Consider the following 21,628-nt stretch of genomic DNA (forward strand, 5'->3'; position numbering starts at 1 on the left):
CTTCTTCCCCTTCTCCTTCTCCTTCTCCTTCTCCTCCTCCTCCTCCTTCTCCTCCTCCTTCTTCTTCTTCCTCTTCTTTCTCTTCTTCCTCTTCTTCCCCTTCTCCTTCTCCTTCTCCTTCTCCTTCTCTTTCTCCTTCTTCTTCTTCTTTCTTCTTCTTCTTTTTTGAGATGGAGTCTCACTCTGTCACCCAGGCTGGAGTGCAGTGGCAATCTTGGCTCAATGCAAACTCCATCTCCTGGGTTCAAGCAATTCTCCTCGCCTCAGCTTCCTGGGTACCGGGATTACAAGCGCAGGCCGGCATGCCTGGCTAATTTTTGTATTTTCAGTAGAGACGGGGTTCCACCATGTTGGCCAGGCTGGTCTTGAACTCCTTACCTCAAGTGATCCGCCCACCTCAGCCTCTCAAAGTGCTGGAATTACAAGGGTGAGCCACCATGCCCAGCCTTATTTTCTAATTGAGAATATTAAGTGATAATCTGATATTACCTGTATGTATTGCTCAACTCTCTGCTGGTAAAATTTTGCTCCTTAGATTTTTTCAGAAGTACTAAATAATGTTTTAATCGAAGAAGACAAAGAAAGGTTTTTTTAGATCAAGCTCTGAGGACATGACCTGGCCACTCCTGTGGGCTCCAGGGGCGAGAAAATGACCTGCCCCGTTTGAGATGATTGGGAGTTATGACATCCAATGAGAAGTTTTTATTTTTTATTTTGGGGCCTGAGGATTGGACTCTCCCTGGTTTCAAAAAGAAATATCACAAAGTAGTAAGCATGCTTAATTTTCTATGACATCAAACAACTTTTGTTTTTTCCCATTTTTGTAATGTATATGAATTATTTCTTGAGATTGTAGTGGTCCAGCCATAGCATTTTCATTCATTACATAATTAATTCATTAATTCAGGCAATACTTACTGAGCACCTACTGTGTGTCAGCGTTCCAAGCACTAAGGATACAGTAGTAAACCAGATATATTTAAAAAAAAAGATCTGCTCTCATGAACCTTATGTTGTAGTGGGAGAAATAAACTATGAGCAAGTGACAAATTAGATGATTTTGAGGGTGGTAAGAGTTGTGAAGGAAATACAACAGGTTGAAAAAATAGAGAGTCACCGCACGGGGGTACTGTTTTATATAAGGTGGTTAGGAAAGGGTGTTACAACAAAAAGGATTAATTTTTCTTTAAAAAAATTGAATGAACTTGTAGAGAGACAGTGTACCCCTCTGGATATATACACTCATTCCTAATTCTAGCTTTTAGGACGTCTCCTGTTCACTTACCCTAAATTGAAATTTGCCAACCAACAATTCCACTGATATATGCAATGGCCCTATTGCTTCAGTCTTTTATTTTTATTTCTAATTGACAAATAAGAATTGTATATATTTACAGTGTACAATGCGATATTTTGATATATGTTATACACTGTGAAATGGTTACCACAACCAAGCTAACGTATCCATCACCTCACATAGTTATTTTTTTTTGTAGTAAGAACATTTTAAATTTACTTCCAGAGCAATTTTCGAGTGTACAATACATTACTATTAACCGTACTGTTCCTATTAACCACTCCATGCCGTACAATAGATCCCCAGAGTTTATTCATCCTGTCTAACTGAAACTGTGTACTCTTTGATCGATATCTCTCTATCTGCTGCCTGCTTCAGCCCCTGGTAACTACCATTCTACTCTTCTGTGAGTTCAAAATTTTTACACTCTACATGAGTGAGATCGTACAGTATTTGTCTTTCTGCACCCAGATTGTTTCACTTAATGTAATATCCTCCAGCTTCATCCATGTTGTAAGTGACAAAATTGCCTTCCTCTTTAAGAAAAAACAGTATTTCACTTTGTGTGTGTCCGTGTATCTGTACACACACACACACACACACACACACACACACACACACACACATATCTCATATCAGATTTTTAAAAACCCATTCATTTATTGATGGACACTTAGATTGATTCCATATCTTGCACACTTAGATTGATTCCAATGCTGCAATAAACACAGGAATGCAAGTATCTCTTTGACACACTGATTTCCTCTTTTTTGAATATGTATACAGTAGTGGGATTGCTGGATTATATGGCAGCTCTATTTTTAATTTTTTTGAGGAAACACCGTATTATTTTCTATAATGGCTCTACTAACTTACATTCCCATCATCAGTGAAGAAGAGTTTCCTTTTCTCCACATCCTTACCAACACTTATTATATCTTTTTTTGTGTGTGTAATAGGCATTCTAACACGTGTGAGACGATATCTCACCATAGTTTTATTTGAATTTTCTGATAATTAGTAATGTTGGGCATTTCTTCATATACCTGTCGGCCATTTGTATGTTTTATTTGGGGAAATGTCTATTCAGGTCCTTTGCCCTCTTTAAAATTTGTTTTCTTACTATTAACTTGCAGGAGTTCTTTACATATTTTGGATATTAACCCCCTACCAGATGTATGGTTTGCAAATATTTTCTCCTACTCTATAGGTTGTCTTTTTACTCTTGATTGTTTTCTTTACAGAAGATTTTTAGTTTCATGCAATCCCATTTGCCTATTTTTGCTTTTGTTACCTGTGCCTTTGGGGTCATAGCCAAAAAATCACTGCCCAGACCAATGCTATAGAGACTTTCCCCTCTGTTTTCTTCTAGTGGTTTTACAGGTCCAGGCCTAACATTTAAGTCTTTAATTCATTTTGGATCAATTTTTATATATGGTGTGAGATAAGAGTCCAATTTTATTCTTCTGCATGTGGATGTGCAGTTTTTCCAAAATCATTTATTAAAGACTGTTTTTCCCCATTGTGTGTTAGTGACACCTTTGTCAAATGTCAATTTACTGTATGTAGATTTATTACTGGGCTTTCTATTCTGTTCTATTGGTCTATCTGCTTTTATGCCAGTACCGTACTGTTTGATTACTGTAACTTTATAATTTATAATAAGGTAGTGTGATTTCTCCGGCTTTGTTCTTTTTCTTTGAGGTTGATTTGACTATTCAGGGTCTTTTGTGGTTCTGTATAAATTTTAGGATTATTCTTTCTATTTCTGTGAAAAATGTCATTGGTATTTTGACAAGGATAGCATTGAATCTGTAGATTGCTTTGGGTAGTATATTTCTACAATATTAATTTCTTTAATTCATAAACATGGAATATCTTTCCATTTATTTGTGTCATTTTCAATTTCTTTCATCAATGTTTTATAGCTATCAGTGTATAGATCTTTTACCTCCTTGGTTAAATATATTTTCATGTATTTTATCTTTTTGGAAGTTATTGTAAATGTGACTGTTTTCTTATGTTTTTGGATAGTTCATTGTTAGTGAATAGGACTACAACTGTTTTTCGTATGCTGATTTTGTATCTTGTGACTTTAGTAAATTTGTTTTTCAGTTCTAACAATTTTTTGGTGTAGGCTTTAGGGTTTTCTATATATAAGGCTTTGTCATCTGCAAACAGAGAAAATTTTGCTTCTCCTTTTCTGATTTAGATATCTTTTTTAAATATATATATTTTTCTTGCTCAATTGCCCTGGTTAGGACTTTCAGTCTTATAGTAAATAAAAGTGGTGAGAATGGACATCCTTGTCTTGTTCATAACATAAAAGAAAAAGCTTTCAGCTTTTCACCATTGAGTATGATATTAGCTGTGGGCTTGTCCTATATGGCCTTTATATGGCCTTTATAAAGTTGAAATATGTTCTTTTATACCTGATTTGTTGAAAGTTTTTTTATCAGGAAGAATTTTTTATTGAAACAGATATAAATAGACCACTAAGAATCCCAAGATATTTAGGAAATATAAAAATGTAAAATAAAAGATCTCTTCTTACCACCCACCAAGAGAAAAATAAAACCAGAAATGAATAACCCTAGAGGATTTAGAGCAAATTGTGAGAATAGGTGGAAACTTCAAACAAACAAACGGTGGATCTAACAGAGTAGCTCAGTGAAAAGGCATTTGTGAAACAGGCCGAGTCCATATAGAAACAGAAATATGGAGGGCACTGCAAGGTAGGTCATTGGAATAAAGGGTGTATGATGGAGTAGATAATAGAGTGAGTTTGAGAAACCATGATTAAGGCACACAAAGCAAGAAGAAAAGGTAAGACTGTTAGGAACTTCAATAAAAATCAACCAACCAACCAACCAATCAACCAACCAACCAATCAGTCTATTAGGTTGGTGTAAAAGTAATTGCGGTTTTTGTCATTACTTTTTTTTTTTGAGACAGAATCTTGCTCTGTCACCAGGTTGGAGTGCAGTGGCATGATCTCAGCTCACTACAACCTCTGCCTCCTGGGTTCCAATGATTCTCCTGCCTTAGGCTCCTGAGTAGCTGGGATTACAGGTGCATGCCACCATGCCCGGCTAATTTTTTTACTTTTAGTAGAGACGGGGTTTCACCATGTTGGCCAAACTGATCTCGAACTCCTGACCTCGTGATCCACCTGCCTCGGCCTTCAAAGTGCTGGTATTACAGGTGTCAGCCACCGCGCCTGGCAGGTTTTTGCCATTACTTTTAACTGCAAACTAAAAGGAGTGGCAATTACTTTTGCCCCAACCTAATATGTAAGACAGATCTGATCCATATCTGTAGCAAACTAAATGTGAATTTAGCAGTTGATGAGTATGAAGCGGAAGAATCTTTTTGAACTAAATCTCAGGATTATTCTCCAAATGTCAGAGTGGCTATGACATTAAGATCTGAGAGAAGAAAGAATACTTCCAGCATGCCCAATGCTCCTAAAGATAACAATACTTACCTGATTACTATAATGCAAACATTGTTGACTGGTATTCAACTTTTGCAATAATCCTATTAAAAAAAAAATAGAAGATTTTACCACCATAACTAACTACTTTTAGCTTGGACCACATACAAGTGAAACTAGAGCTGACAGATGTTAGGAGGTAAAAGAGAGTGGAAGGCGAGAGGAAGAGGGATCACTAATATCTCCAGCTCCAAAATAGGGAGCCAAAAGAAATTGTCTGTTTGAGTAATAAATGGAGATTTAAGTCTGAGGTTGTAGAGGCAATCAGTGGGAGGAACTGAGAACAGTGATGCAACTATATTGGGAGGGAAAGGGTAGAGGTAGTGGGAGGTGGTACAAGTGAGCTATCATTTATCTCTTACAGCAGGAAGTTACAAATAATCGGTAGAGATGATACAGCATGAAATAGTGGTTTAAGCATACTATGTAGGGCTTTGTAGGTAACTACCAGAGACTCATTTAAAAGAAGCTTCCTCTAGGGAGAGGGAACACAGATGGCAATGGGTGGACCAAATACATGATGTTTTTCCATTATAAGCTTGTGGTGATAAATAATTTATGTACATATATATAAATTTTGTATCCGGAGGAATTTCTGAACCATTTTTGCTTCCGTCCTATAAAGAGGAGCACAGATACCTCTATCATTTGCTGGCATGGGGATAGGAATCTTTTCTGTGCAATGACACAAACTACTAATTTAGTTTTGGTGGTGGCTGTAGAGAAAACCCTTGTTTATTAAAGCAGAGGGGAAAATTCCACCTCAGTTTCTTCAGGTTATCTTTTCAAAATTAAAACAAATTATGGTAACTATCTATAGCATAGAATTAACCATTTTAAACAATTTGAGGTGTAGAATTCAGTGACATTAATTACATTTAAAATGTCATACAGCTGTCATCCCTATTTCCAAACTTTTTCATCATTCCAAACAGAAACTGTGAAGGTTAAATAATAACTCCCCATTTCTTGCTCCCTCCAACTTCTTGTAACCTTCATTCTACAATCTGTCTTTATGAATTTGCCTATTCTAGATATCTCATGTGAGTGGAGTCATACAGTATTTGACCTTTGGTGTCTGGCTTATTTCACTTGTCTTGAGGCTATCTTTGACGATTCTCTGAAGCCATCTTAGGCCAATAGCAAGATGTGAAAGGCATGGAAAATATGAATTTAAAATATTTTTTTCCATAGCAAATCTTGGTGATACCAGAAAAAATATGTATTCTATCCCAACGTGATAATGGCTACTGAATTTTCTAGAACCCAGGACTGGTGACTGTACCCAAGCTTTCTCTTCTTCGGTCAGTACAGCAGAGAAGCACATTTTGTTAGAGTGGAGAAGAAAGTTGTATGAAATCTGATGTCTGTCAAATATCACTGCTACAAGACAGCCAGCACTGGAAAGGGTCAGGAACCATGCTTCAAAAGGCAGCTTGACTCACAGTGTTGACTCCTTTCATCATTTGAGACAGATATGGTTGCTGGGTGAACAACTTAATAAGACAAATTGCCCAAATTTTACTTTACCACTTAGGCGTGACTGGCACATATGCCCTGAAAGGACATTTTGTTTTTGCCAGAGGAATTACTGTCCTTTATCTGTACCCTGATATTATTTTCTTTATGCATCGCATTTCTTTCTAGAAAGTCTAACATCTCTGAGTATGTTTGTAGGGCAATGAATATGTGTGCAAAGGCATGACTTACAACATACCTAAGGAGATTGAACCATCTCTTGTTACTTGTATTGATTTTCCATTACCAACTAAAATCCATTTCAAGAGTATAGCAATTGTAGGTAAACTCAAGACAAGACTGATAATGAGTGGATTATTTTTCATGCTTTCTTGAGTTCCTGTCACTACTGGCAGATACCCTAGAATGCAGATATGCAAGGAAATGCTAAAATGTCAGCATTTCATTAAAAATAAACTTCTGGAGATAAAAGGTGGCTACCTTACACCCCAAAGCACAGAGAACACCAGTATATTTGCAAAAATGTTCCCAGAAAGCTCAAGAGCAAAGCATCTTCATGGATTGATTCACTTTTTCAGCCTCTGCAAAGACACAACAGGGAGAATCTTAAATTTCTCAGAGGTGACCATTCCTATGGGGGAATTGTGGCTATAATGTAGCTTTCAAACTGAAATGGTAAGTGGGAGCTCTGATGTCACAAGTCAGCAGACATGAAGGACATAGGAAGTGTGTGTGTGTATGTGTGTGTGTGTGTGCACTCATGTGTGTATGTGTGTATGTGTTGGGATAATGAAAGAAGAGTCGTTAAGAAAATTGCTCTATTCTGAAAACTGGTGGGATGTCCCAGGATATAAGTCCTCATATAGGAGTTATGTTGTTGGGCTGTTTTGAAGAGGACATTCATTAATGGAAATACCAGTAGGAAGCCAGGGATGAAGACGGTAATGGGCCTTAAAAAGCAAGAAACGAGAAGTAAGCAATGGGGCTATGAAAAAGAGACTAAGTTTGTACCAGACATGTGGGTTGTACTGGTCAGTTCAGTTCAGGGAAAGTAGAAATGGGAGGAAGGAGGAGTAGAAGTGGGGCTGGAGGTGGGGAAAAGCCCTGCAAGATCAATACTCTCAAAATGGCTTGACAGTTGTGGGGGCGGTGGCGGGGTGGGGGGCGGTTAGGTTCTCAGTGGGCCACACACAAATGCCTGAGGTAAGTGGAACTGGTCAGTTACTTAAGTGTGTCTGAAGGTTAGCAAAACATGATTAGTTATGAAAGGGATCCATTTGGTGACAGCCTAAGATTGCTGACTTACAGCTCATTGGAGAATATGCATGAGGAAAGTTTGTGCTTGCCACGTATTCATGTCCTCTCACAAAGCGTGCTTCAGTACCATATGTTTAGAACTTTTTTACTTGCTCTTCTGGTGACAGGTCAGAGAAAAGCAGAACAATGTAACCTGACTGTCTATGTGCTGCTGGTCTCAGGGGACATTAGTGCCACCCCAGGTAGCAGCAGTGACAGAAGTCCATCGGCCTTACAGGATCTGAAATAGAGGTTTTACGACGATTTGACTTTTCTTATCCTTTTCACCTTCACGGTTTGTAACCAAATATAACTCCCTGCTTGCAGACACCTGGTGTCTTGGTGGGTTTGGGGGCTTAATGGACTCAGGAGACTCAGAACAGTGTAATATTGCTGCCCGGGGTAGCCTGGCCTACTCAAGGTCTAGGTAGTGTCTCAGGCCAAAAAACTTGGGGGTCATGCATGGGTCTCCTCCCTTCCTCTCATATCCCACAACCAAGGAAACTGTGTTGGCTTCACTTCAGAATACATCCAGAATCCAGCCACGTCTCACCACTGTCATGGCAAGCACACTGGCTCTAGTTACCTTTGCCTCCAGCCTGGGCTACTCTCACAGCCTTCTGACCAGCCTACCCCTGCTCCCCTCGTGCTTGACTGCCTTGTCTCAACTTCTCTGTCTAAAGCCTCCAAAGGCCTCCATCTCACTTAGAATGAAGTCCTTCATGTGATCCACAGGCCCCACACAATTTGACCCCACAACTCTCAGGCCTCCTTGACTCTTCACCTGTTCATTCCTTCCACTCCAGCCACACTGGCCTTTTTGCAGGCAGGCTTGCTTTGCTCTTGCTTCTGTGCTCTTGCTCCCTCTGTCCTTTTTGTCCCCACATAGCCACGTGGCTCACTTCCTCACCTCCTCTGTGTCTTTGCTGATATGACACCTTCTTAGGCCTTCCCAGGCCATCTATTTAACATCTACCCTGTCTCCCGTCATGTCCTCTCTCTCTCTTCCCTGCTTTCCTATTCTCCATTGCATGAATCACCATTTGCTATGCATTTTGTTATTTAATCTATTGTCCATATCCCCTGATAGGATGCAGACTCCTTGGGAGCAGAGATTTTTGGATGCTCCTAAAGAGTACCACCTAGAATAGTATGTGGAATATAGTAGGACTCTACATGTTTGCTGTACCTTATTTTCTACTCCTGGGACCAGGACCTGGCTGTGTTCTAATAAGTGTGTTCCTGATCCAAACTCTGCGTCTGAGGTCCTTGTCTTCATAGCTTAACCTGCCCCCAGCTCTCAATAACTTGGGCTTGTTTTTCTCTGTCATCATTGCTCTTCCACCCCATCCAGCCCTGAAGTCTGTTCTTGAACCTCAGTCTTGTGAAGTGGGGGCTACCACTTTCTACCAGTGCTCTCTGAGACTGACTCCTGGTCTGCCTGCCAAAGCCACTCTATCTGGTCTGCTCTTAGGCTTCCTCTTGTCCTCCTGTGCTGACTGGCATGGTACTCCTATTATTGCTTCCCACACTTCTTTGTGCTTAGGACAGCCTGTCCTCTCTTACCATGCTTTCCAGGTATTGTTCTCCAGCACTGTGATTCCCTCATCACCTCTCCAGTTTGGAGCACACACGTTGTCATGTTTTACATTCAGATTAAGCAATCGACTCACCATCTTGCCTATTGCGCAAAGTTTCTCTTACCTCATCGGTCTCTTCTCCCATGATAATGAAAAAGGTCTTGCTCAATCCAAAGATTCAGGTCAAGGAAAGAAAACCAGAAACTGGCTTAGACAAGTGGGAAGTCTGATTGTCACTGCCACATGGTGTCACTATTGAAACACTGGCAACCTGGCATGCTGGTGCTGCCCTTGTCTGCTGGCAGTACAGTGGTGGTTTCCTGGAGCTGAGCAGGTGGTGTGCCACTGCTGATATCTAGAAATCTGGGATCCTGCGGAAATCTCGTCCACTGAGCTAAGATGTCTTGGGACCTGGGGCTGCTGCTGCCAGCCTTGGAAGAAGAGCTGGAAGAGAAAGTCCTGCTCTCTGTGTCAGCCTCCACTGCTGCCCCTGCACACCAATGTGGGTCAGACTCCTGTCACTGCCCAGCGGGGCCCTGCTCATGAGTTCATGCATACGCACATGTGCACATCCATGCACATTTTCCAGCAGATGTGGATGTCTCACCTCAAACAAGTTAGTTCCTAAGTGATTCCTGCACTGCCTGAAACCAACCTCTCCCCTAAGCTCCGAGTTTGGATCCTAGAGTCCAGGAAATCATTCTCTTTCCTTGGTCTAAAATCTGCTTTATTTTATGTCTCAGGACAAATGACGTTTCTTTTAGAGAAAAATTCCATCCTCTTACACATATAGTTAGGTCCATGTTCCAGGTACTCACTTCACCCAATTGGAGACACGCACTTTTTAGACTGCCCCAAACTTCCTGCTTTGACTCTTATATTTACCTCTTTTGTTCCTGCCTCAGCCACAGGATATGACAGAGCTTGACTTTGATGGAAAAGGAAACCCAAAGGGAGTACTGTAACTTTATACCATGCTATAGGGGCAACAAAGAAAGAGCAAGAGAGCTGAGAGATCTCACCTACTTATTAACACTACAAATAATCATGACAATAGTTACCATTCATTAGGCAATGAATGTGTCTGGCATTTTTAGGTGTATCATCTCATTCAACCCTTACAACAATCTTGAAAGACAGATATTATTAAAAGGAATGTAGAGATGAGAAATCTGAAATGCAAAGAAATAAAGTAACTCAAAGCACAAAGCCATCTGCAACAGAGGCAGTATCTAAATTCAACTAAGCACTCTATTCTTAGTTTACTACTAAATCCTCCTTGGACTCTTAGGTTTCATAAGAGTTATCGTAGGATTTTCTGGGGTAGAAAATGTAGCCCATTTTTTCCCAGCTCATGGGCTACACCTTGACCTAACGTTTTTGCGTGGGCGTTTGCGCTTACTTTGTATCTCTTGTTGAGGTTTGCTGAAGATGGTGGTATATAGGCTGAGCGAGAGATGGTGGGGTTTAGGTCTTTCAGACTCTAAAGCTTGGAGTCTTGCCAATGTACTACACTTACTCCCTCGTGATTGAGTAATTACTGAGAGTCTTAGGTTCATGACTGTTGAGGGATACATGCATTGTTGGTTGTTCCCAGCCTCCTTGACTGCTACTGAAACCCTTTACCTACCATTCTAAATGGTTTTATCCTTTTGGTTTTGGCAGGGTGTGTTTCGTTAGTGTCTCCTTCCCATTTAGAGGCCTTATTTCAACTTGTTCCTTTATTAGTGTGGTGTGATTGTTTTCTGATTCGCTCTTTCATATTCCAGACGAAGGAAAAGAGGGAGAAGAAACCAGCTACCTGGAAGACCGACTCTCTGAGATGCTGTGGAGTCGTGCCATTGTTCTCATTGGCAGATCAGTCCTGTCCCTCCAATAAAAGCGAGGGTGATCTTGGTGTGAGATGTTCTCTTTTGAAGTGTGATCAAAGCTTTGGACTCGGGGATTGCTTAGCAAGGTGGAATTCTTTCTTTCTCTTGAGAGTTTAAATGACCTCTGTAATTGATGGGCATCGTAGTCACAAAATGAAGTTTTGAAGTGGAGAAGATAAAAGGTCACTACCTTGGAAAATAGTGAGAATTTCTTTCCTTTGGTGTTGCCTTCGTTTCACACTTGATAATTCTGTAGGGTTCTGATTGTCACCCTGCAGCAGTTTCCGTATGACTCAGAAAAAGCCCCCAGGCTCTTGCTACCCAACTTGAGATCATTAAAATGCTTGAGTGAACTTTGGAGTTCCTGTCTGTTGAATAGAGATGACACTGAACAGAGAGGGAAACTTATGTAGGAGGTGTGTCTGGGTCAGGCATCAAAATGCTGTGGAATTGTCTCAAAAGAGAAACACTAACACTTTGCAATGCTTTCATAGGGACATATTCAATAATTCCAAAGCTTCTTGAAATTGACATTTTTTTTCCTGATTTGCCTTAAGTATTTCCACATAAAAATTACTTGATGATATATTTGTGCTTTTGATATCTTACAGCACACCTCAGGAAGGTGGGAAAATATCCAAATTAGGAGAAATAAGCAGTTTCCTAACCATTAAGCTAGAATTTGCAAAGATTTTTGTTTTATTCTCTGAAATGGAAGCAGGAAAAAAAAATGATGGAGAGTCTGAAGTTCCTAATCCTGAGAAGCCTTTACCAACGAGGTTTTTTTTTTTTTTTTTTTTTCCCCAATTATTTCACTTTTACTGACCCTAAAGCTTCAGAGTTTTGATATTGTGAAATGACTCTAAACAGCTTCATACTTACTATGTGATTCTTTATCCCTCTTCCTGACTGGAATACAATTCATTCATTTCTGGTTTTACCGTTTTTTTGAGGATAATGGTGTGACCTAAACATTTTTCATTTACTAAGATGGATTTACTTGAAATATGTACTCCATTGAATTTCCCAATAATATATTACGGTCATACTATTAAGGTTACTGAATGTCGTGGGATGCCTCTGCTTTGTGAGAACTAGACCATAGATGTTTATTATCTTTTTGCTGTGCAGAAGCCTTAGTTTAATTAGATCCATTTGTCAATTTTGGCTTTTTGTTGCCTGTTGCTTTCTGTGTTTTAGACATGAAACGTCCTTGCCCATGCCTATGTCCTGAATGGTATTACCTAGGTTTTTCTCTAGGTTTTATGGTAATTAGGTGCTAACTTTAAGTCTTAATCCTCTTGAATTAATTTTCGTATAGAGTAAGGAAAGGGTCCAGTTTCAGCTTCTACTTATGGCTAGCCAATTTTCCCACACCATTTATTAATAGGAATCCTTTCCCCATTTCCTTGTTTTTGTCAGGTTTTGTCAAAGATCAGATGGGCTGTAGATGGTTGTGGTATATTTCATGAGGACTCTGTCTGTTCCATTGGTCTATATCTCTGTTTTGGTCAGTACTTATGGCTGTTTTGTTACTGTACCTTAGTAGTAATAGTTTGAAGATCAGGTAGCGTGATGCTCCAGCTTTGTTTCCTTTGACTTAAGGATTGTTTGGCATGCGGGCTCTTTTTTGGTTCCATATGCACTGAAAAGAGTTTTTTCCAATTTGTGAAAGAAACTCATTGGTAGTTTGATGGGGAGTTTATTATCATTTCTAAGTAGCTGTTCTTCAAACTCTTCAACTAACTGGTACTAACTTTCCTTCTTGATTATGCCAGAAGAGGTAGAGCAGAAAGTTATGGATTTATTATTAGGAATTAGAATTTAGAGTCTAGAGATTCTCAAATCCATTTTCCACAATAAAGTAAAATTGATAGAACAAGGTAGTTCACTAATACAAATGAGGACTGTCAGCATTCCAATTTCTGGCTAAAATTCAAAGGACTAAAACATTTCAAAAAGGTAGTGGAGTTTATTCCAAGGTAATAAAAATAAATCCTTTCTCTACAGAATAAGAACATTAAACATCTGTGATGCTTGCTGGAACTCTGGATTTAAGTCTATAAGACTGTACCAGGGATCATAAACTCAGATGTCTACAGGGCCAGGTCAGAAATATTCATCTTGGCTTGTGAGAATGGAAGTGAACCGGAGTTCTCATATCATCAGAAGGGGCAGCTGCAACTTGGCTTTTACCAGTTGTTATCATTCGGAAATGTGCACCTGGCCTTGTTAAAGCTTTCACTTCTTTAAAAGAAGCCATAAATCCAGATTTGTTCGAGAAAGTTCTTGTATCCTTGGCCTAGACTTTCACAGGATGCATTATTTTATCTTCGATATTATCTATGCACCTCAAATAGCTATCACCAGGGGAACAATAGTGTCTAACGTTGGCTACATGAGTCAATAATCCAAACTTCCTCCAAGGGCAGCCAGTGGAGAGGGAATTATTATTCAATTAATTTTGTTATAAAATAAACTCTTTTAAAAACAATCTAACACAAATTATGAATGAACATAATTGCACAATTAAACACTATAAAAAACCACCTAACCATGAATTGCTAACCTTCAGTAATATCCATACACACACATATATATAGGGGATTGTATAATTTGAAGCAAAGTCCAATGATATACATATAATTTCTTGGTTAAATGTCATTACTATTAATCATTATTCTTAGTTTTCTCTATGAGAACAGCAGAAACCTTGAACTCATCATAGACATAGAGGAGTCAGAGCCAAATCTCAGCCCTTGATTTTGATACTTTTGGACTCAAGGTCTCTTTAGTTGCAAAAGATTATAAGACCTTCTCTTTTGCCTTTGATTCCTCTGTCGTGGGATAGGTCTGTTTACAAAACATCCTCATCAATGTGAAGGTTCTTATAAACTTAATTAAATGCACTTGCATATATGTTTAACTTAACCTCATCTACATGCTCCAAATTTCTAACTCCTATAACCTTAATGAGTCACTTAACTTCTTCATGCCTAACCCCTAACTTGAGGGTTCTGGCCTTATAAATTTCCAAGGCTCTCTCCATCATTCTGGCTGATGCATTACATATGTTATTTGGCTTTCAGGTCCATCCTCTGATTAGGATTTAGTTACGTCATTTTTATACTTTGGTGACTTTATACAATTCTGATATGTCTTCCTAACCACTGTGGTTTGTGTGCTCTTCTTCCTCCTCCTTCATGTGCTCAATGAATTGCTCATTTATACCTGTGTGATAGGACTCACTAGCCTTTGCAGGATGTGTGTTTATGTGAGAGAGAGAGAATGAGAGAGTGTCTAATCTTGGAACTCTTAAAAAATAAGGATGGCATATTTTATCTTATATTCCCAGCATGTAATAATACAGTTCTTGGAACACAGTAGAATGCAATTAATGAACAAACTCTCAAACTAGTGTTTCTGATTTTTATTTTATTTTTTTGAGACAGAATCTCCCTCTATCACTCAGGCTGGAGTGCAATGGCATGATCCTGGCTCACTGTAACCTCTGCCTCCTGGGTTCAAGTAATTCTCATACTTCAGCCTCCTGAGTAGCTGGGACTACAGGGAGATGCCACCACACCCAGCTAATTTTTATCATTTTAGTAGAGATGGGTTTTCTTCACGTTGGCCAGGCTGGTCTCGAACTCCTTACCTCAAGTGATCCACCCGCCTTGGCCTCCCAAAGTGCTGGGATTACAGGTGTGAGCCACTGCACCTGGCTGCGTTCCTTTTAGCAAAGATTTTTTTCTCAGCATAGTTTAAAAACACATTTTAAATAAAACACAACTTAACTTTGAAAAGATTGATTTTTTTCACAATATCTAAGATCCAAATCATTATAAAAAATAATGAGTTATACTGACAGATATTTTGGTACCTCACTTGGGTTCTACAGTATACATACACCCTATATACATACATGTATATATTTCACAGCTATTTTTGAATGTTGATGACAGTGACTAGGACAATAGTGAAGGCCAAATTTATAGTCCTAAACTAATTGTTCAGTCTTTTTGTGTTTTAGGGTCTAACGGCACATACAAACCAGTATGCTCTTCTATACGTTTCGTGTCTAGTGCAGTGTGGTGTCTTGCTTGGGAACTGTTATGCAGTGCGAAACAGGTTCTGAATATGGCAGATTGTAGTTATTCTTTGCAAAACTTAAGGTTATACAATTTTGAGCACAGGAGGTTCTTGGACATATGAGGAATGTTCCTATTTGCTGCAGAGATATTACTGAAGAAAAGAAACCATCTTTAGTTCAAACATTATTTAAATTGCATTTAGAGACACTACAGCTAATTCATCCTATGCAGAAAAACCCCATAGGAAGAATGTTTGTGTTGCAGCTTTTATGTTTTTTCGCTTTATGTGGTTAATAAATAAATACAAAGAAGCGTATTCAAGAGTGGAACATCAATTTATATAGTATATAACAGAAGTTTATATTACTAAGAAAAAAAGTTTTATTTAACTTAACAATGGTGACTTGTGATCATAATGCAGAACTGCTTAGACTGTCTCTTCACAAGGAAATCTGGATCTAGAACCTAGAACCTGGATTGCTCTTGCCAGGTTCTGTTGACCCAAGCCTGTGGTTATCACATTAAATGGAATTAGAAAGTTCTGGATCTGCAATTTAAATCTTCAGGATTGTGTCTTTATTAGGAAGTCCTTTATTCCAATTCACTGGTCAGAAGAGTGAACCAGGAAATAGAGGTGGAAATACTATTGATTATTTTGGGGCTACAACCACTTAATTACCCAAGAGTGGGCAAAGGAAACTTTGACTTTAGGAAGCACCACAAATTGTATCTGGGTCATTTGTCTTTTCTACAGAGGACAGTCTTTTGTGTGGCAGCAGGGAAAGAGTTGGTTGTCTGATGATACTTAACCATTGGGATTGTTGAGAAGCAGTTTTTCAGCTTGCAGATCCTAAGGAAGCAGCTCCAACTCAGATCCTTCCTCATCATTGTTTCTCATCAGGACTGGACAATTCTGCCCATGCGACTTTTTGGCATCTATGGATCAAGCTTTTGGAAGGTGCAGAATTTCTGTAGATTTGAAGTTTTTCTGTTGCTATCATTTCAGGAGAATGGAAAGAATGCTGGGGAAAAGTATAAGCAGAGCCTGGTGCCCCCGAATCCCTTCTGAGTTCTCATGAAGGATATAGGCTACTCCTGAGGCTGGATGCCTGATAGCTCCTGGAAGGAGCTTCATCTTATTTCCCAGAGTCATGGGTAAGAAAGCTGGACTCTGTTTCCTTCTCTCTCATGTTTAGAGACCAGTCTTTAAAATAGCTTGGTCAGATGAAAGATTGTTCTTTGGAGGACTCACAGATAAGTGCTTTATAACATACTCCTACAAAATGTAAAAATCGATAGTGATTTCTACTTAAATAAAGATATCTCCTATACTCTACAATAAATTGTATTTAGGTCATTCAATTTAATTAAAATTCAAGATATTTAAAGGCCAATTCTTTTTCTCAAAAGCCTTTAGAGGCCTTCTTTAAAGATGTCTGTAAAGTTGAGCTTACAGACCCACAGAGCCTTTTGTTTAAACATAGTCTCAGAGTTGCTTTTAGTCACCTCCTTGAACTTTTATCTTAGTGTATTGTGAATGAGCAGTGTCAGGGATTCTGGCCTTCAATGAGACCATTATGGCCTTGGTGATCACCTTGATTAATTCTGCATTATGATTCAGGATTGAGCCATTTCCTTTGAGGAGGTAAATGAACTCTTCCTGGATCCCCCTGGATATTAATTATCGGGCAGGAGTTAGCCATAGAAATAAAAATCAAATTATTAGGAAAAAAATCTAAAAGGAGGAAGATTCTGCTCAAATTCATGGGAATGAAGAGAATGTGTAAGCAAAAGTCTCCTTGATTTAAAGGAAACCAAAGGAACCTCTCTCTCTAAGCTATTACTTTTGTCATCTCCATCCACCTTACAGATTCCTTTCCTCCTCCCCTCCTCTTCTGGGTCCTCCCCACCTGTACTCCATCTCCTTGAATTTGCTCTGTTTGTTTCACACTCAGTCTTTGACATTCACCTAAAAAATTCATCAGAAACTCATGTTTTTCCTCTCATCTGGAAATCTTCTCTCTTTGATTAAGGGCAATGATTTTGAAATCAGATAGAACTGGGTTCGGATCCCAATGTTTCCTCTTATTAATCTTGTTACATTCTATAAGTTTTTGTTTTAACTACTCCAGGTTTTATTTCTCTGAACAGTAGAGTGGGCTAATTACATCTCGAAGGATTGTTGTAGAGATTCAGTGAGATAGTATATGGAAAGGAAGTCTCCCATAACATTGTTTTGAAGAGCCTACCTTTTGTTTTCTGTTTTACTTCATTCATGAGGTTTTTTTTTTTTTTTGATCACTTTACTGACATTGTTTTAACCATTTTCTCAATTGCCATAGGAATTTCTCTCAGTGATCACTTAACACTAACAGCCCAGAGGTGGCTTTAGTACAGTGGAGAGGGCACTGGGTCAGGAGTCCCATCATCAGGGTTGGATTCCTGACTGCCATGTACTAGCTAGACACTGGATGAGTTGCTTAATCTTTTGAGGCCTGATTTTCTTCCATAAGAATAAGCAGTGCTTACCATATTAGATTTTTCATTAAATAAGGTAATTTCTACTGATGGCTTAATCTGTGCTAATTCCTAAATTCACTGCATGCATCAATCTCATTTAAAGTTCAAAACAGCCCTCTGATTTAGTTACCCACATCTCTGATGTGTTGATGAGGAAACTGAGGCTTAGGGAGATTAGGTTACTTGCAGGGGTGGAGGTGGGATTTGAGGCTAAGACTGGCTGACACCAGACACATGCCTGTTGAATACCTAAATACCACAACATGTTATTCCTGGAAGGGCTTTCTCTTCTCCCAAGAGTGGCACCCGTGAAGGATCTTGAATGTTGTCATGCACTCGACACTGTTGAAATGTGTCATGTGTCTACTTTATCTCCTCAGTGAGGCTGTAAACTTCTTTAGGGCCTATGGTGTGTTTTCGTGTTTAGTTCGTTTTCTATTTCCCAGCACCTAGCAGAAGATTGAATTATAATATGCATTTAATAAATTTCCTTTTGATTTAACTGTGTGCTCTTACCCTTTCTCTCCTCCTAAGAACTTTTTTGAAGGCTTTCGTGTTCAGACATTCAGTAATGTCTGAATTTAGTTGTCGACGATAACAACACAATAATGATAATAACATTATAGTTAAGAATTCCCAAACACTTACAGTACAGGCAGTTTATGTGGATAATGTCATTTATCCCCTCAACAATCCTAAACATGATGTGTTGTATAATTGACCCATTTTATAGATGAGAAAACTGAGTCTTAGAACAATGACATAATGTGCCTAATGTCACAGAACGAGTGAGAGGTGAAGCTTAGATGCTCTGATATGAAACCAGCACCTAGTTCTAGAGCCAAGACTCTTCACTTTTTAAAAACATGCAATAAATGGGCATAACATTGCCTGACCACTTTCTAAATTCTTGCTTTAGGTGCTGTTTGCTACTGAAATGCTGTTTATAAATATGTTTTTTTATTGTGGTAAAATATAGATAACATAAAATTTACCATTTTAATGATTTTAAGTGTACCATTTCAGTGGCATTAAATACATTCACATTTTTATGCAGCTGTCACCACCATTTATCTCCAGAACTTTTCCATCATCTCAAACTATACGTACTCTACCCACTCAACAATGACTTCCCATTCACCCCAGTCTGTATACGTATTTTCTTCCAAGGTATACACTTGACCATTTCAACTCTTGGGAAGAAATCTGAAAATTTTGATAATACAGGCCTTTTCAAAATCTGCACCTCTCTAACTGTCTTACTTAGCATAGTCCTAGGCCTTGTGACTTTCTCAGTCCTTTATTTCTTATATGATATCAGCAGACCTTGGGTCAGAAAGGTCTTTGGTGATAGATAGCCTGTCCTCTCTGAATCAGCCCTTTTGCAGATTTTTCCTATCTTCAGGACTTGTTCATTTTTCTTCTGTTGCAGCCACATCCCCACAACGTGGGCCCAGAATTCTGAGTCACCAGCTTTACTTGCGTCAAAGAAAGTATGATGAGAAAGGGAAACTGCTGTATTTATTATTTGCCATAAATTGTGTGCTGACTTGCTTGGAGAGGGAGAATTCCTACATTTTCGGCTGAAAATTCCAGTGTCATCTGAAGCTCAATAATGGGTAGAGTTGAACTGAAACCATCTGGCTAGATGTACTAGAAACAATCCATCTGTATACACAGTGAGTTTGTAGAGGGTAATTGACAGACTTTAAGTGCCCTGGTTCTGTTGCCCTTTCGCGGATATTCTTCTGGTTTTGGATAGTAGGACATTATTCATCCTGACCAGCCCAGTTTATGAAACAACATGGACACAGAGTCAGAGACCACCCTTGTTTCAGGCTTCGTGCTAGTCAATGTTCTTGTGATAGTCATTGTCACCATATCTCTGAAACAGAGGTGATGTCCACAGCAAGGTCATGGGTGATGGCCATGTAATGTAGGCCTTATTAATTAACACAGTGCTTATATGGACACAGATACAATTATAGGTTAATTTATTTTTTTTGCTTTCAGTTTCTAAGCTGACAGAGACCATATTTTTGATTTTTCTTAGTGGATATAATCTCTCGAAAATTAACTTTTCTTCATTTTTCCAACCTTCTGGACTCTATATCTGCTTTCACATATGCTATAAATCCTAGGCGTTTTGAACAGGTATATCTTTTTTTGGTGTGCTTTGCTGATATAATTGAAGGTTTGTGGTAACCCTGTATCCAACAAGTCTACTGGGGCCATTTTTTCAACGTCCTGTGCTCACTTCATGTCTCTGTGTCATGGTTTGGAAATTCTTACAATATTTTAAATTTTAAAATGATTATTATATCTGTTCAAGGATCTTTGATATTACTGTTAAAATTATCTTGGGGGGCCATGAATCATGCCCACGTAAGACAGTTAACTTCATCGATAAATGTTGTTTGTGTTCTGACTGCCCCACAGAACAGCTTTTTCCCCATCTCTTTCCATCTATCCCCCTCTCCTCAGGCCTCCCTATTTCCTGAGACCCAACAATATTGAAATTAGGCCAATTAATAACCCTACAATGGCCTCTAAGTGTTCAAGGGGAAGGAAGAGTTGCACGTTGCTCACTTTAAATCAAAAGCTAGAAATGATAAAGCTTAGTGAGAAAGGCAGGTTGAAAGCTGAGACAGGCGAAAAGCTAGGCCTCTTTCACCCAACAGTAAAGTTGTGACAACAAAGAAAAAGTTACTGAAGAAAATTAAAATTCCTACTTCCATAAACACACGAGTGATAAGAGTGTGAAACAGTCTTATTGCTGATATGGAGAGTTTTAGTGGTTTGGATAGAAGATCAAACCAGCCACAATATTCCCTTAATGCAAAACCCAATTTGGAGTAAGGCCCAGACTCTCTTGAATTCTATGAAGGCTGAGAGAGGTGAGGAAGCTGAAGAAGAAAAGTTTGAAGCTAACAGAGGTTGGTTCATGAGGTTTAAGGAAAGAAGCCATCTCCATAACTTAAAAGTGCAAGATGAAGCAACAAGTGCTGATATAGAAGCTGCAGCAAGTTATCCAGAAGATCTAGCTAAAATCATTGATGAAGATAGCTACTAAACAACAGATTTGCAATGTAGACAAAACAGCCTTCTATTGGAAGGTGATGTCATCTAGGACTTCCATAGCTAGAGAGGAGAAGTCAATGCCTGGCCTCATAGCTTCAAAGGACATGCTGCTTTTCTTGTTAGAGGCTAATGCAGCCGGTGACTTAGTTGAAACCAGTGCTCATTTAGTATCCTGAAAATCCTAGGGCCCTTAAAAATTGTTGTGCTCTATCAATAAAACAATAAAATCCAGATGACAGGACATCTGTTTAAAGCATGGCTTACTAAATATTTTAATGCCTCCATTGAGACCTACTACTCAGGAAAAAAGATGCCTTTCAAAATATAACTGCTCATTGAGTGATATTTTAGTAATCCTAGAGTTCTGATGAACATGTACAAGATTAACGGTGTTTTTACGCCTGCTAACCAAGCATCCATTTTGCATGAATCAAGGAGTCACTTTGACTTTCAAGTCTTATTATTTAAGCAATATATTTCACAAGGCTATAGCTGCCATAGATAGCAATTCATCTCATGGATCTGGGCAAAGTAGATTGAAAACCTTCTGGGAAGGATTCATCATTCTAGATGACATGAAGGACATTCGTGATTTATGGGAGAAGGTAAAAAAAATCCACATTAACTGGAGTTAGGCAGAAGTTGACTCCAATCCTCAGGGATGAGTTTGAGGGCTTCAAGATTTCAGTGGAGGAAGTAACAGCAAAAGTGGTGCAAATAGCAAGAAAGTCAAAGTAGAAGTGGAGCTTGAAGATGTGACTGAATTGCTGCAATCTCATGACACAACTTCAATGAATCAAGAGTTGCTTGTTATGGATGTACAAAGAACGTGCTTTCTCCCTTCCTTCCTTCCTTCCTTCCTTCCTTCCTTCCTTCCTTCCTTCCTTCCTTCCTTCCTTCCTTCCTTCCTTCCT

Source organism: Rhinopithecus bieti, unplaced genomic scaffold, assembly GCF_001698545.2.
Source record: "Rhinopithecus bieti isolate Rb0 unplaced genomic scaffold, ASM169854v2 scaffold_11964, whole genome shotgun sequence".
Lineage (NCBI taxonomy): Eukaryota > Metazoa > Chordata > Mammalia > Primates > Cercopithecidae > Rhinopithecus > Rhinopithecus bieti.